Source organism: Eretmochelys imbricata, chromosome 8 (assembly GCF_965152235.1).
Source record: "Eretmochelys imbricata isolate rEreImb1 chromosome 8, rEreImb1.hap1, whole genome shotgun sequence".
NCBI lineage: Eukaryota > Metazoa > Chordata > Testudines > Cheloniidae > Eretmochelys > Eretmochelys imbricata.
In genome coordinates, this window is record NC_135579.1 from 108,129,523 (window position 1) to 108,145,280 (window position 15,758).

A 15,758-nucleotide genomic window follows, 5' to 3' on the forward strand; every position below is an offset into this window, starting at 1 on the left:
ACCTGAGATATGAAATTGCAGAACTATTAACCATGGTATGTAACTTACCACTTAAATCAGCCTCTGTACCGGATGAGTGGCAGATCACTAACATGACACCAATGTCTAAAAAAGGCTCCCGCGAGACAATCCTGGCAATTACAAGCCAGAAAGCCTAACTTCAGTACCTGGCAAACTGGTAGAAACTCTAGTAAAGAACAGAATTATCAGACACATAGATAAACACGCTATGTTGGGGAAGAGCCTACACAGCTTTTGTAAAGGGAAATCAGGCCTTACCAATCTATTAGAATTGTTTTAGGGGTTTAACAAGCATGCGGACAAGGGGGATCCAGTGGATATACTGTACTTAGATTTTCAGAAAGCCTTTGACAAAGTCCCTCACCAAAGACTCTTCTGCAAAGTGAGCTGTCATGGGATAAGAGGGAAGGTCCATTCATGGATCAGTAACTGGTTAAAAGACAGAAAACAAAGAGTAAGAATAAACGGACAATTTTCACAAGGGAGAGGGGTAAATAGTGGGGTCCCCCAGGGGTCTGTACTGGGACCAGTGCGGTTCAACATATTCATAAATGATCTGGAAAAAGGGGCAAACAGTGAGCTGACAACATTTGTAGACAATACAAAACTATTCAAGATAATTAAGTCCAAAGCTGAGTGGCTGGGCAACAAAATGGCAGATGAAATTCAATGTTGATAAATGCAAAGGAATGCACTTTGGAAAACATAACCCCAACCATACATACAAAATTATGAGGTCTAAATTAGCTGTTACCATTCAAGAAAGAGATCTTGGAGTCATTGTGGATAGTTCTCTGAAAACATCCACTCAATGTGCAGCAACAGTCAAAAAAAGGAACAGAATGTTAAGAACCATTGGGTAAGGGATAGGTAATATAACAGTAAATATCATAATACCACTATATAAATCCATGATACACCCACATCTTGAATACTGTGCGCAGTTCTGGTTGCCTCATCTCAAGAAAGATACATTAGAATTGGAAAAGGTACAGAAAGAGCAACAGAAGTGATCAGGGTATGAAACAGCTTCCAGACGAGGAGAGATTGAAAAGACTGCAACTGTTCAGCTTGGAAAAGAGACGACTGAGGGGGGAGATGGAGGTCTGTAAAATCATGACTGGTGGGGAGAAAGTGAATAAGGACGTGTTATTTTCTCCTTCTCATAACACAAGAGCTAGGGGTCACTCAATGAAATTACTAGGCTGCAGGTTTAAAACAAACATAAGAAAGTATTTCTACATACAACCTGTGGAACTCATTGCCAGGGGATGTTGTGAATGCCCAAACTATAACTGGGTTCAAAAATGAATTAGATAAGTTCATGGCTATTAGCCAAGATGGTCAGGGACGCAACCTCATGCTCTGGATGTCCCTAAAACTCTGACTGCCAGAAGCTGGGACTGGACGATAGGGGGATCACTTGATGATTGCCCTGTTCTGTTCATTACATAAGAACATAAGAATGGCCACACTGGGTCAGACCAAAGGTCCATCCAGCCCAGTATCCTGTCTACTGACCATGGCCAATGCCAGGTGCCCCAGAGGGAGTGAACCTAACAGGTAATGATCAAGTCCTCTCTCGCCTGCCATCCATCTCCACCCTCTGACAAACAGAGGCTAGGGACACCATTCCTTACCCATCTTGGCTAATAGCCATTAATGGACCTATCCTCCATGATTTATCCAGTTCTCTTTTAAACCCTGTTACAGTCCTAGCCTTCACAACCTCCTCAGGAAAGGAGTTCCACAGATTGACTGTGCGCTGAGTGCAGAAGAACTTCCTTTTATTTGTTTTAAACCTGCTGCCCATTAATTTCATTTGGTGGCCCCTCGTTCTTCTATTGTGGGAAAAGTCAATAACTTTTCCTTATTCACTTTCTCCACACCACTCATGATTTTATAGACCTAGATCATATCCCCCCTTAGTCTCCTCTTTTCCAAGCTGAAAAGTCCTAGCCTCTTTAATCTCTCCTCATATGGGACACGTTCCAAACCCCGAATCATTTTAGTTGCCCTTCTCTGAACCTTTTCTAATGCCGGTATATCTTTTTTGAGATGAGGGGACCACATCTGTATGCAGTATTCAAGATGGAGGCATATCATGGATTCATATAAGGGCAATAAGATATTCTCTGTCTTATTCGCTATCCCTTTTTTAATGATTCCTAACATCCCGTTTGCTTTTTTAACTTCCTTCTGAAGCACCTGTCACTGGCCAATGTTGGAAGACAGGATACTGAGCTAGATGGACTTTTGGTTACATGGCCGTTCTTATGTAACTGAATGCTGATAAATATATAACTGGAAACAGTCTGGCTCACCTGCATGCTAGTATGGCTAAAACAGGTATTAGAATGTTAAGAATGTGTTCAGTGTTTAGACTGTAGGGAATGTTTGTGATTTGCTGCATCCATTCTCACTTATAACATCTGTATCCCATATTGTAAGGGAATATGTGAGCAGTTGTATTGTGAGCCTCTGTGACTGTGAAAGTCACCAGACAGGAGAGAGACACTGTGACATTCTATACCTTGGGGGAGTGCCCTTCAATGCCCCATATTCCTCATTTATATATAATTGTGATCTTTCATATAAAGTAGACCATGTGAGGTATCAGGGAAAAGGATATGATCTGCTGAAAGTCACTGTTCTATCGAAATATGTATATCATTAATGCATATGAAGTTATGAGAATTGTGTTGTATGGTTGTCACTAAAATATGCTCTGGGTTTGGGAAGCACCCAGATACTAGCTCTCCAAGGACAATGCCAAGGAAAGTAACCAACGCCTGGGTGGGTGTCAAACGACCGTTAACATCCATTGTCCAGCAAGGGAACTGCAATTCAATGACTCACCTGCAAAAGGCCACACCAGAGGACCTGCTCAACCTTGCCTGGTGACTCAGCAATGCCCCCAGACATGCCTGGACTTGTGTTCTCCAAGCACATGGGACCGAGGGTATAAAATAGAACACAGGGGCCCCATGCTTGGCCTTTTCTCCTGCCCCAGCCTACGCTGCAAACAACAAAGACATTCAGAAGACTGAAGACTCCAACAAAGGAGACTGGCCCAGGTTTAAGGCATAAACCTGTATATTAAGGACTGTAATATCCAGTGGGGTGAGAAAAACTGCTTAATCTAGATGTTTCCCAGTCTAATCGGGTTGAGAGTTTAGACTGAGTGCTTATATTTTCTTTTCTTTTGGTAACTATCACTTATAATCATTTAAAATCTCTCTCTTGTGGTCAATACATTTGATTAACTGTTTATCTTTACCAGTGAATTTGCTTGAAGTGTGTTTGGTAAATCTGCTCAGGTTTACAAAGTATAACCACATTCCATTGATGAAGTGGTGAACCAATTAATAAATTTGCACTCCCCACCTTGAGCAGTGCAAGACTGTATATTCCTGAGATACAAGGCTGGAAGCTGGGGAGATTCAGCCGGTGCCTTTCTGTGTGTGATTCATGAGTGGCTCTGGGAGCATTCATGCGATCTAGCTGGGTGTGGGGCTCCGCATGCGGTTGTGCTGAGTGATCACAGCGCCTGGAGGGGCTTGCTGATTGTCACTAGCAAAGCATTGTGAGAGACAGCCCAGACTGGAGAGTTCAGGGGGCACAGTGGTCCCATAGTCCCCAGCTGCACCCTGGGCATCCTGTCACAGACACTAACTAGTGTGAAGGGCTGATCTTTAAGAGAAGGTTTTACACCCTTGCTGAAGGGAAAGGTCCATCAATACCAGATAGACTGTTGTGGAGCATTAAAGAGGACAAAAGACTTTTGCTACTCTGCTCTTCTCCCCCTGCCCCATGAAGATGAGTCATGCAAGCGGACTCCTTCCATCAACTGAGTTTGCAGTTCAGAGCACATGGGCAGGGGTGGGGGGAATATACAACCCTCTAACAAGACAGAACCGGCTCTCTATGCTGCTTGGATTCTGGGGGTGTGACGCAGTAGGGAGAGGGGTGGATTGACCAGGGAATGTCGTCTAGTTTTACTGGGACTGTCTGCATTGGGGATGTGATAGCAGGGGATGAGCCTGTAACCTGAGCCAGGAAGGGGGTGGGGCCAGGTGACACCTTTGCCCAGAAAACTGGACAAAGGCTAGAGGAGAGAGCCTGCTGGAGGGATTTCAGTTTTGTATTGGGTGGTGGAACGTAGGGAACCCCAAGGCTGGGGTCTAAGCTCCCTGCCTCCCTAGGAGGACTTGACTGAGGGGTCCTGGCTGTACCTTCAAGCTCTGTTTTAGACTGTGTTCCTATTGTCCAATATACCTTCCATTTTACTGGCTGGCTGAGAGTCACGGTGAATCCCAGGAAGAGGGGTGCAGGGCCCTGACTCCCCCACACTCCGTGACAGCGGGGACAAGGTTTTTTAGGCATAAGCAAAAGATCCCCAGAATTTAGCCTGGCTTAGCCCTAAAGGACATATAGAGCTTGCTTATTATAGAAGTTTCTATTACTTTTTGAAACATAAGATTGGAACGTGTGTGTGTATATATAGCTATGGTTACCTGCTTTAGTCTTGTAAATCACTCACTTGGTTCCTTTTCCTATTTAATACATCTCTGGAGAATTTATGCCTGTGGTGGGAGATCTAAGGTGAAATTGACCTGGGTCCCTTGGGATGGGGAGTGATAGGTGATAGGTCCCTTGGGATGGGGAGTGACCTGAATGCTGCTGTGATCCTTGGTGTAAGGGACCATCTATCACAAAGGCAGGCTCACCAGCTGGCGAGGCAGGTCAGAGCACCCCAGGGGCCTGTCAGTGACTCCATGGTGAGGATGTTACAGAGCCTGGGCAAGTCACACTCCATAATTAGTTTGTGAAATCCAAGTACAGAGCTCACAGCCGGTTTGGGGTTTGTGCCCTGGTTCCTACCAGTGCCCTGAGGTTGGTACCCGCACTCTAGAGAACTGCAGGACAGCAGGAGAAACTGCTTTTCTGCACCAGCCCCAGGTTGCCCACTGGCCCTGCCTGGTGCTGTGGGAATGCAGGAGTGCTGCTGGATTCTCTGTGTGGGCACCTTGCCAAGAGCATGGAAGTCCCACGGTCCCCTCTGGGGTCCAGATGCTAAGCCCTCGGGAAAGGAAGGGCTCATCCAACCTGCGTCCCAGACTGCTTGACAGACCTGCAGTTACATGGGGATGAGGCCCTGGCATCTTTCCTTGCTGGCTTGAAGCGGACCCGCAGCAGCGCCCGCTTGGAGATGCCCCGAACTGGCTCCATCTGCGGAGGACGTTCTGCCAGCTGCCAGCCCAGCCACATGCAGTGGCCCTGCAGCCTCCCTGGCTGCAGCGAGAACAACTTTGCCCAGCCTCCATCATGGGGCTGCAGAGTCCTAAGGCCGCTACCTGGGTGAGGAAGGGAAGTCTCCATTGCGAGGAAGCAGAGTTCACTTATGGCACTTACCTGGTAGATGCCTCATTGGGCCTGTAGCCAGTGGAGCACAAATGCACAAGGCATTTGGCGCAGAGGGGCCGGGCACAGAGCCTCTGATGGGGACCAGCAACGTCTGGAGGGAGCTCAGGGTTCACTGCCGAGTGGGATCCCTGGGGAATCAATCAGCACACATGGTGTGACATTATTGACTTGAACTGGGACCATATAGAACATTGTTGCAACCAAGGGCCTGTAGTGGCACCAAATCTTGTATAAAGGGGGTCAAACAAGGTATCTAAGACAAGGTTCTTGTTGGCTGGTTAGGATTATGTTGTCTGTATGCATGTATCGTTTTTGTAGTTAAAGTTATAAGTATTGGCTCTGTACTGTCTGTATTCCAAACTTATGCTCTGCTTCTGGGTGACACCCCAGACAAGTTGGTGTCAGCTCTGCCTAGCCTGCTTGATGGCCCATTAAGGACCATCAGTGACACAACTGACCCACTGAGAGAAGGCAGACACGCCTGGGGACTCAGCCAGGTGTGCAGGGACCTGCCTAGGGACAGAACTCTGAGGTGTTTCCAGGCCATGGGATGGGCAGCTTGTCTTTGGGACAAACAAAGAGACCACATGGCAAGAGACTATAAAACGCTGCTGCAGCTCCTCCATCTGGTCTTCAATCCTGCTTCTGACCTCTGGAGGGGCTTTGCTACACTGAAGCTTTGAACCAAGGACTGAAAGACCCATCCCAGCTGGGGATGTTCTCCAGAGACTTGATTTGAACCTGCTGTTTATTCTGTCACTGCTGCAAGCCTGAACCAAGAACTTTGCCATCACTCTGTGTCATTGATTCCATTGAACCCATTCTAGCTCTCGTCTCTATCTTTTCCTTTTATAATAAACCTTTAGATTTTAGATTCGAAAGGATTGGCAACAGTGTGATTGGTGGGTAAGATCTGACTTGTATATTGACCTGGGTCTGGGGCTTGGTCCTTTGGGATCAAGGGAACCTTTTTTCTTTTACTGGGGTGTTGGGTTTCATAACCATTCGTCCCCATAACGAGTGGCCCTGGTGGGGATACTGGGAAACTGGGGTGTCTAAGGGAATTGCTTGGGTGACCTGTGGTTAGCCAGTGGGGTAAAACCAAAGCCCTCTCTGTCTGGCTGGTTTTTGCAATAAGGTTGCCAGTGGCAGTGTCCATTGTGCCTCCGTCACTAACCCAACAACAGGAGACCTGCAGAATTTCGTTCCAATGCCACAGCTGGGTGCCTCAGAGAGAATCCGCGTCGACAGCCCAGGCTGGAGGGAACGGTCGGCACGTGGCAGCCATACACCCTGCAGAGCCAGGAGAGGTGGAGGCATGTTCCTCGTCTAGGCCGTGGGCGGGGAAGCTGAACGCCTCTTTCAATCCTTTGCCTTTGTGAGGAGCCCCGAGAACAGTTACATGGTGGTGCTGGCCACGTGTGAGGAGCATGTTATACCTCAGCAGTGTAACGCGGTGTGAGGCAGTGTGTGCCTACCAGTGCATCCAAGTACCTGGGCCGCCTGCAGAATCTCTGCTACGAGGCTTGTGTGGCAGCGCAGAAAGTTGTGATTTTGAAGACAAAAGGGAAGAGCGCACTCGAGACGGAGTCGTGACAGGCACCAGACAAGGGCCTGTCAGGGAAACTGAATGGAGGGAGATTTAACCCTTCCCATAGCCACCAAAACGGCAAGGCAATCAGCGGTGGTTAAAAATCAAAACCGAGACCAGTGGCTGCCAGAAAGAAGCCTTGAGGAAGTGACTTACATGATAGGAATCACAGCACATCTGCAAAAAGCAATTGTAGTAAATCCTCAAAGGCAATGTGGTGTCAGCCCCAGGCAAAATGTTGCCCTTTTCAGAGCAGGAGCTCAAGATGTGGGAACGGTGGGGGGTAGGGGGGAACTCAATCAAGTGTGATTACACAGAGCCAGCCTGGAGGGTGGAGCTGAGTATCTGTAGAAAGACTGTTAATTTTAAAATAGACGTAAATATGTGTGGATGCAAATGTAATAGTTGTATCAGAAGGGATTTATAAGCGCCTTCCACCCCTGTCCGAGCTGCAACTAGCAGACCCTGTCCTCAGTAGCCCAGGAGGTATTTTGAACAGTGTTGGACAATTTTTCACAGAAACAACCTACAAATACAAAACTTTAATTATAATGTTCATTTGATTAGAGCACCAGAGGCTGCCAGGCTCCATAGTCGCAGTATGGTTGCCATGATGGGTCTAGTGAGCATGGTGGAAGAAGTTGATGGAATATTTAGTGATATTTGTGTGATGGGATCCCTGGGGTGCAGCCTGGGACTGTGGGACCACCATGCCCCTTTATCTCTCCACCCTGGGTTGTCTCTCACAATGCCTTGCTAGTGACAAGCAGCAAACCCCTCCAGGTGCTGTGATCACTCAGCACAACCACATGTGGAGCCCCACAGCCAGCTAGATTGCATGAATGCTCCCAAAGCCACTAATGAATCACACAGAGCAAAGCACCAGCCAAATCCCCCCAACTCCCAGCCTTGTACCTCAGGAATATACCGTCTTGCACTGGTCTATAGTATGTCACAATTGGCCTTTTAAAAGGAGAGCCAGTAGAAATAATCTTGAAAGACTATGCTGACCCACACAGAGTACATAAACCACACAGAATTCCTGTCCTGTTCATTGATAAAGCAGTGACAGAGTTAAACGGAATGGAAAAGAATGGCATAATTGAGACAATCTCTGAGACAGCTGCATGGTATGCACTGAAGGTACCTGTTATAAAGAGAACAGGGAAGATAGATACAAATCTGTATGGATCTTAAAAGACTAAATGAAGCGTTTATGGAAGAGAAATATATCCTCCCAGCACTAGACAAATTTCTACCTAAAGCAGCAGGAGTTACTGTTTCAGAGTAACAGCCGTGTTAGTCTGTATTCGCAAAAAGAAAAGGAGTACTTGTGGCACCTTAGAGACTAACCAATTTATTTGAGCATGAGCTTTCGTGAGCTACAGCTCACTTCATTTGAGCATCTGATGAAGTGAGCTGTAGCTCACGAAAGCTCATGCTCAAATAAATTGGTTAGTCTCTAAGGTGCCACAAGTACTCCTTTTCTTTTTAGGAGTTACTGTGTTTCTCCAAGCTAGATGCCTCAAGTAGTTTTTGGCAAATTCCTTTAGCCAAAGAGAGTGCTAAACTGACTACACTCATCACACCATTTGGGAGATTGTGCTTTCAGAAATTACCTTTCAGGATTAGCAGCTTTTCTGAAATTTCCCAAAGAATGACAGCAGAGCTGCTAAAGGACACAAATGAGTTTTTGCGGCTGACCTCCTGCTCCCCATCCCATAGTGGGACCTCAATTGTGGGTCTAACATGTGGTGGAGAATGCGGGTATTGATCCCACTACCTCTCGCATTAAAACAATAGAAACAATTTTAAAAAATTAATTAATAAAAGAAAAAATATCAGGCTGTGTGCAAAAAATGTACCTAAGTCTTCTCAGCTAAACAAACAAAAACAAACAAACAAACATACATTTTAATCCACAATGGTCAAATATTAAAATTTAAAAAAAAAAAAAAAGGCAATTTCTCATTGATATAATGTTTTAAAAAATAGTCTCCCAGTGTCACAGCTCTTCTAAATTTAATACTACATCCTATTGTCATAATATTTGCATTAATAATTTTGTTAACCTTTATTATGTTATGTTTATACTGCCAAATAAAAAAGCAACAAAAAGTTTTAAAGCAAGTAATATATAAAATTAAATTGCTTGCAAAATTATAAAGTGATACAATAATTAATGGCATTAATCATGTATCAAGTGGGGGGAATGTTGGGGTATATATAATATAATATACATTGAGATTCATGTATTCATGTAATATATTATAGGTCATTGAGACCTGGTATGAATGATGCGTGCTTAGCATAAATACGTGCATTGCAAGTTGGCAACTGAAGCAAGAACTTAAGGTCAAGGACTATTAAAACTATTTGTGCAAAAACAATCTTGTTATGTTCAAAGAAAAATATGGAAAGAAAAACAACACCATCAGCTAGACTGATATATAATTGTATAAAAACTGAAAAAAATTGCACACCTTACATCATGGTGGCTTGTTCAGAATTTTCTCTTTGGAATTGTGTGGGTAGAAGGCCTAGTAAACGGAAGCAAAGAACTGATAATGCGATGGAAAGAACTATCAATGGTTGCCTAACATTTCTGCAAATCGGAGTCATTTATTGATCCAGAATCCCATGTGGATATAGATGTGGTTTTCGCCGGCTCCCCACATCTTATGATCAGAAGGAATCTCGACTGGCCATCAGGACCATTCTGACCTTTGGACTCTGGTATAGTATGTTTGGGGTGTGAATGCGGAGTGAGTAAGATTTGTTTTGTAATCAATAAAAAGCATTTAAAGTATTATATACCAACACTGTCCTGTATCTGCCTGCTCCCCATCTTGTAGGGAGACTTCTATTGTGGGTCTAACAAGTATACAAGTCATCAACGGAAGAACATGACAAAACCCTCAATGAAGTTCTGAGCTTAATCCCTGGGGCCAGACTCAAGCTAAATAAAGTATATTTTCTGCCTACATCAAACTGAATTTTTGGGACAGATAAACAGATGGAATTAATCCTAGCCTGGAAAAAGTAAAAGCAATTAGAGCATTGAATGCACCAGCAAGTGTACCAGTCCTGAGATGCATGCTGGGGATGGTAAATTATCTTGGCGAATACCAGCAAGCCTTTTCTACAGTGACAAAACCCCTGAAGGAACCAGTAAGGTCCAATGCACCCTGGCTCTGGGGCCAAACCAGGAGACTCTCTTCAAAAGGGTAAAAGAAAAGATCTCAGCTGCTCCAGTTTTAAACAAACTCCCAAGAGTCAGTGCTGATGCCAGCAGCGATGGCCTTTACTGTTACCGTTGGTGGTGTACTGTTACAGCGATATGGAGCGGAGTGGAAGCCAGTTCCTTCTACCCTTGTGCACTTAGAGAAGCAGAAAAACAACATGCCCCAACTGAAGAGACGTGTCAGGTAAGAGTATGGGCAGGGGAGAACTTCTATAGCTAGCTGGATGGGTTGGGTTCCTTTAAGCTGATAAAGGTTCCAAAAGGATTATGGTTGGTTATCAACAGAAAGGACCTGGATCAAGTAAAGCTGAGATGCCAACATCTTTTGATTAGGCTAATGTGATTTAACCAAGTCGCTGAATATATTCTTGGTGAAAATCTGACAATAGCAGACCTGCTGTCATGGAGACCAGTGTCACGCAAACACCTGTGAGCCAGATGAACATGGAAAGGCTTACCAGGATCCTGTGGAAGCCTACAGTCCAGTGTCAAGTCGGAGACTATTCCTACTACAAAAGCAACCTTGGTAGATAAGCAACGTCAAGAAGTTTTTAGCTACATTTGGGCAGGGTAGCCTGAGTATTTAAGAACTCTATGGCTGTGGCAAGAGAACACTTTGCTGTATGCGGACCATTAAGCAAGTTCAATGGGCTAATGATTAAAGGTGATCACATTGTCCTCCCAAGTGCTTTGAGAGGAGAGATTCTAGACCTCATCCATGAAGGACATCAAGGTCTAACTAAATGCCGTGAACGGACCAGTCAGTCAGAGGGCTGGCCTGTAATCAGTAAGGACATGAAGAATAAAGTATCTTCATGCAAATATTGCAGAATTAACAGATCAACACACTGCAAAGAGCCTCTAATAACACCACCTCTCCCGGACAGACCCCGGAAGAGGCCAGCAGCAGATTGATCCAAATTCAGAGGACAGCATTATTTAGTTGTAGTGGATTATTTTTCTAGCTATGTTGAAATAATATATTTTAAAAATACAACATGTAGCAGCGTTATCAAGAAATTAAAGAGCACATTCTCCCATTTCAGTACTCCAAAACTATTGACAGAAAATGGACCACAAGTCACTGCAGCTGAATTTACGTCATTCCAAACAAAATATGATTTTGAACACAGCAGCAGCAGCAGCCCATGTTACCCAGGGTTATACAGACAGCCAAAAAAATATTGAAGCAGGAAGGTCTACTCCCTGCTCTTCTGAGCTACAGAGCAACACTATTAGCAGCTGTCAGCCGAACCCCAGCCCAACTCCTGATGGGAAGGCGACTTCTGGTCCAACCCTGCAGCGGTGCCGCCATGCACTCTCCCTCCCGGCGCGCTCTCCCTCGGGTGGAAGGGGTGGGGCTAGCCCCCCCAGCCAGCGGTTCATGTGCCACCCAATCGCGCCGGCCCCCGCAAAGCACGGGGCCCAGCGCAGCCGCCCCCATTTGCCATACCCTGAGGATGGCACTGGTTCCTGTAATGACCTCCCCTTTGCATGTCATCCCCGAGCACGTTGCACTCCTGAATGCAGCCACCCAGGGAGCACAGCGCAGCCGCTGTCCTGTTGCCGCACAGACGATCAGTGAGGACGGACGGGATAGACCTTGGGGCTGGAAAAGCCCAGTCTGTTCCCCGAGGCCACACCCCACCCTGCTGCACATTTCCATGGGGCAAGGAGCCTGCAGCCAGGCAATCCCAGTGCTCAGGGGAGAAGGAGCACGGCCCAGCATGGGTGGTGCCCAGCCACACACTGGTGAGTCTGGCCCCGCAGAGCCAAGTGTCTACGTCATGGTCGGTGGAACGGGAGTCAATGGCCCATGCTGCCTGGAAGGGCTGCTGCTGAGGGGACCCCAAGGGAACGGGGATCGGGTGGGGTTCAGCTCAGCCACATGGACAGAGCAGCGACTAGGGTTTGATAGACTTCCACTTGCCGAACTTCACCTGCACCCAGCTTCGCCCCGCAGACGACACGGGTCACCAGTGTCACAGGTGCCAGCTTCCTCAGGGCCTCGGGGTGCTCGACCTCCTCCTCTGCCCCACCCCTCCTCTCAAGCCCCACCCTGCCCCTTCCCGCTCTGCCTCTCGCCCCACCCCTTCCTCCAAGCCCCTACCCCACCCAGTTCTGCCCCCTTCCCTGAGTGCACCCCGTCCTCGCTTCGCCCCCTCCCCCCAGCACCTCCTGCCGCCAAACAGCTGATCCGGGGTGGGTGGGAGGCACTGAGAGGGAGGGGCAGGAGTTGACTGGCGGGGCCGCCTGTGGGCGGGAGGTGCTGGGGGGCAGGGGGAAGCTGGCTGCTGGTGGGTGCTAAGCACTGGCCAATTTTTTCCTGTGGGAACCCCCAGAGTCGGTGCCTATGGCCAACGAGCGGTGATTCCCATGCAGTGCAGGAGCCGGGGAACTCAGTCGGAAGCCCCCGGAGCCCAGGGGTTTGCAGACACAGAGCCAGCCCAGCGATGGACCCAGACGAAGCGGGAGTAGGAGCTGAACGCGGCCCAGGCTGGGCAGGAGGACGACGACGACGACGACAGCAGGCAAGTAAAACGGTTACCTCACCCCACTGGGAAATGAGGGAGAGAGGTCGGCCTCACACTGAGCTCCCCTCTGCCTCCAGCCTCACAGCTGCTTACGAGCCCAACCAACACCGGCCTCCCCCCGGGCCCTGGCAGCTGTCCGGGAATGAATGCACAACTCTGCTCTTCGACAGAAGGCCGTCACACCCGCCGGCCGTGCAAGAACCGCAGCAGGAAGAGCCTGTTCCCAGGTGACCATGGGAGAAGGTGGAGTGGGCTTATTCACCTCCCAGGAAAAGCAGCACTTGATTACAGGGAACTGATGTTTGAGCTTTGGGAGGCCCATGCCTTGCCTGACACAAGAAGCAAGGCAGTGATCAGCAAACTGGCGGCCCACCTTGTGAGCTGTAACACATGGGCACTATTCGCCAGCAGTGGGCCCTGTATGCCTGGGCAGAATTCAGGGAATTTGCACACGAATGGGAATTTGCCCTGCCCACCTACCTGGTCCCCAGCATGCCCCCAGGGTGCTGGTGAGGCTGCCCCCTTGGTTCAGATGACTTGCCAAAACCCTGCCACCAATGAGGGGAGACCTGCTGCAGCCAGAGGGCTGGAGGTATGCCGAGAGATGGCCGACAGCCAGAGACGCCGGCTCCAGAGTACAATGGGTCAGCCAGGATCTATTGGCCCTGGAGCACTCCGGCGAGGATCCAGCCATGAGAGAGAGACCGGCAGCAATGGACTAAAGGAGTCGGGAGGGGTGCAATGGCACCAAGGTCATTCGAAGTGGCTATGCAAGAGGGATCAGGGTCCCGGCAGAGCAGGAGGCCCTGACAAGGTGGCAGACTCCGCACCCAGAGAGTCCACGAGACACCGACATCAGCACAGAACAGAGATGGAACCGTCTGGAGGCCGAGCCCCGGGGGGAGAGGGAGATACTAGCGAACACTTGCTAGACTCGGAAATGGGCAGGGAGACAGAGATGGGTCACCCGGTGAGGAGACTGAAGCATGTAGCTAGAAACAGGGAAATGTCAGTGGAAATTAAAAACCGATTTCAGAGAAGAGAAAAGCTCTCTTTGAAGGGAGCGAGCCGTGGATTTATGGGCCAGCAAAGCAGCCTGGTGACTGGCACGTCAAGATTAATGCCACTTGCTGGCCGCGTTTACCGTTTATTCCCTCAAGCTAATACCTGCTCTGAATTTTCAGACCCAGTGCTCCTGCTGGCTGCTGTCCAGATGCTGGGGGAGGGCTGAGGGGAGAGGGTCTCCCTAGCCCCCTATGGGGGCAAAGCCGGGGCTGAGCTCTTTGGCAGCCCGGCTGTCAGTGAGCGGCTGGGAATGCAGACACTCGGCCAGTCGTTTTCCTTCCAATTACTCCTCAGCAAAGACCAGAGCTAGGTCTGCACCGAAACCTCCCCCTGCTAGTCAAACCAGCCAGCTCCACGGGGCCACAAGAGCCTCTACAAGACAGCTACCTGCCGCTTCCCTGGCCTGGGGCCGAGGCTGCCGCCCACCCGCCGGCCACGGACAAGCCGAAGGGGCTACAGGGACGCTGGAACATCCCCCTGCTTGTAGGTGCTCTCAGCAGGACCAGGCAGCGTCCCAGAAACACTGCCAGGTCACGACCTGCAGCAGGAACGTCCCTGGGCCGACTCCACGCCGACTCTGGGGCTTCTGGCCTGTGGGTTGCCTTGCTGCTGCAGCTCCCCCGAGTCCCCGTTGGTGCCGTCTCCCCAGTGCTGAAAGCACATGGACGCCCCCAGAGCCCAGACCCACGCAGCGGGGGCGGGAGCCTCCCTGGCAGGGTAGGGCTGCACCTGGGTTCTTACCCCACTGCCTTCACCCCGCTGCTTGGGCACTGCCCACAGCGCCATGTGGCAGGAACCGGATGCTGGTGCTCACAGAAGCCCCTCTTGCCCCCTCTCCCCGGGGAAAGTCACGGGACGGCAACCTCTGCCACGGCCGCTGGGCTGCGTGTGCAGCTCCCACCCTGCCTGTTCTGCGCGCGCCGTGCTGTATTGGCGGCTCAGAGCAGCCTGCCAGGCTCTGGGAGCGGAAGATCGTGGCATCGGCTGCAGGTGCTGTCACGGAGTCCCCGGGCGATGCTCTGGGACTGCTCCCCATAAAGCCAGTCAGGACTCTGGGGCAGTCGCCTTCCTGTGAGCAGCCTGTCTGCAGGGCACACAGCTCACCCGGCTTCCACCTTCCTGGGTCTGACCTCGGAGCATTCAGCATCCTCTGCCCCTCCGTGCGCTTCCCCCCAGCGAGTCCGCTCAGGCAGGGCTCCTGGGGAAGCCAGAGGGTCCTGCCCCCCAACTCCGCAGTCAGACGTGACTCTCAGACAGCCAGTAAAACAGAAGGTTTATTAGACGACAGGACCATGGTCTAACACAGAGCTTGTAGGTGCAGAGAACCGGACACCTCAGCTGGGTCCATTTTGGGGGGCAGTGAGCCAGACAACCCCGTCTGCCCTTCACTCCATGTCCCCAGCCAGCCCCAAACTGAAAACTCTCTCCAGCCCCACCTCCTCTGGACTTTGTCCCTTTCCCGGGCCAGGAAGTCACCTGATTCCTTTGTTCTCCAACCCTTTAGCTCTCACCTTGCAGGGGGGAAGGGCCCAGGCCATCAGTTGCCAGCAAACAGGGTGTCAGCCATTGTCTGTGTCCAGACCCCTGCACACACCTGCCCTATAGGGCTCTGCAGTGATCATACACCCTTATCCCACCACCTAGATACTTAAGAAGTGCATAGGGGAAACTGAGGCACCCCCCACGCTATTCAGAGGAAACATTAAGAACAGTCCCACTTCGTCACAGGTGGTTTTTAGACTAGCCTGCTGAGCACCCCTCCCTGGAGAGCGTCTCCGTGTGGCTGATGTAGAGGGACCGCAGCAGCTATCATCCCACACGTGGATGGTTAAGCCAAAGACCCACGTCTGGAGTGGCGGGGTGGAGCACTCTGATG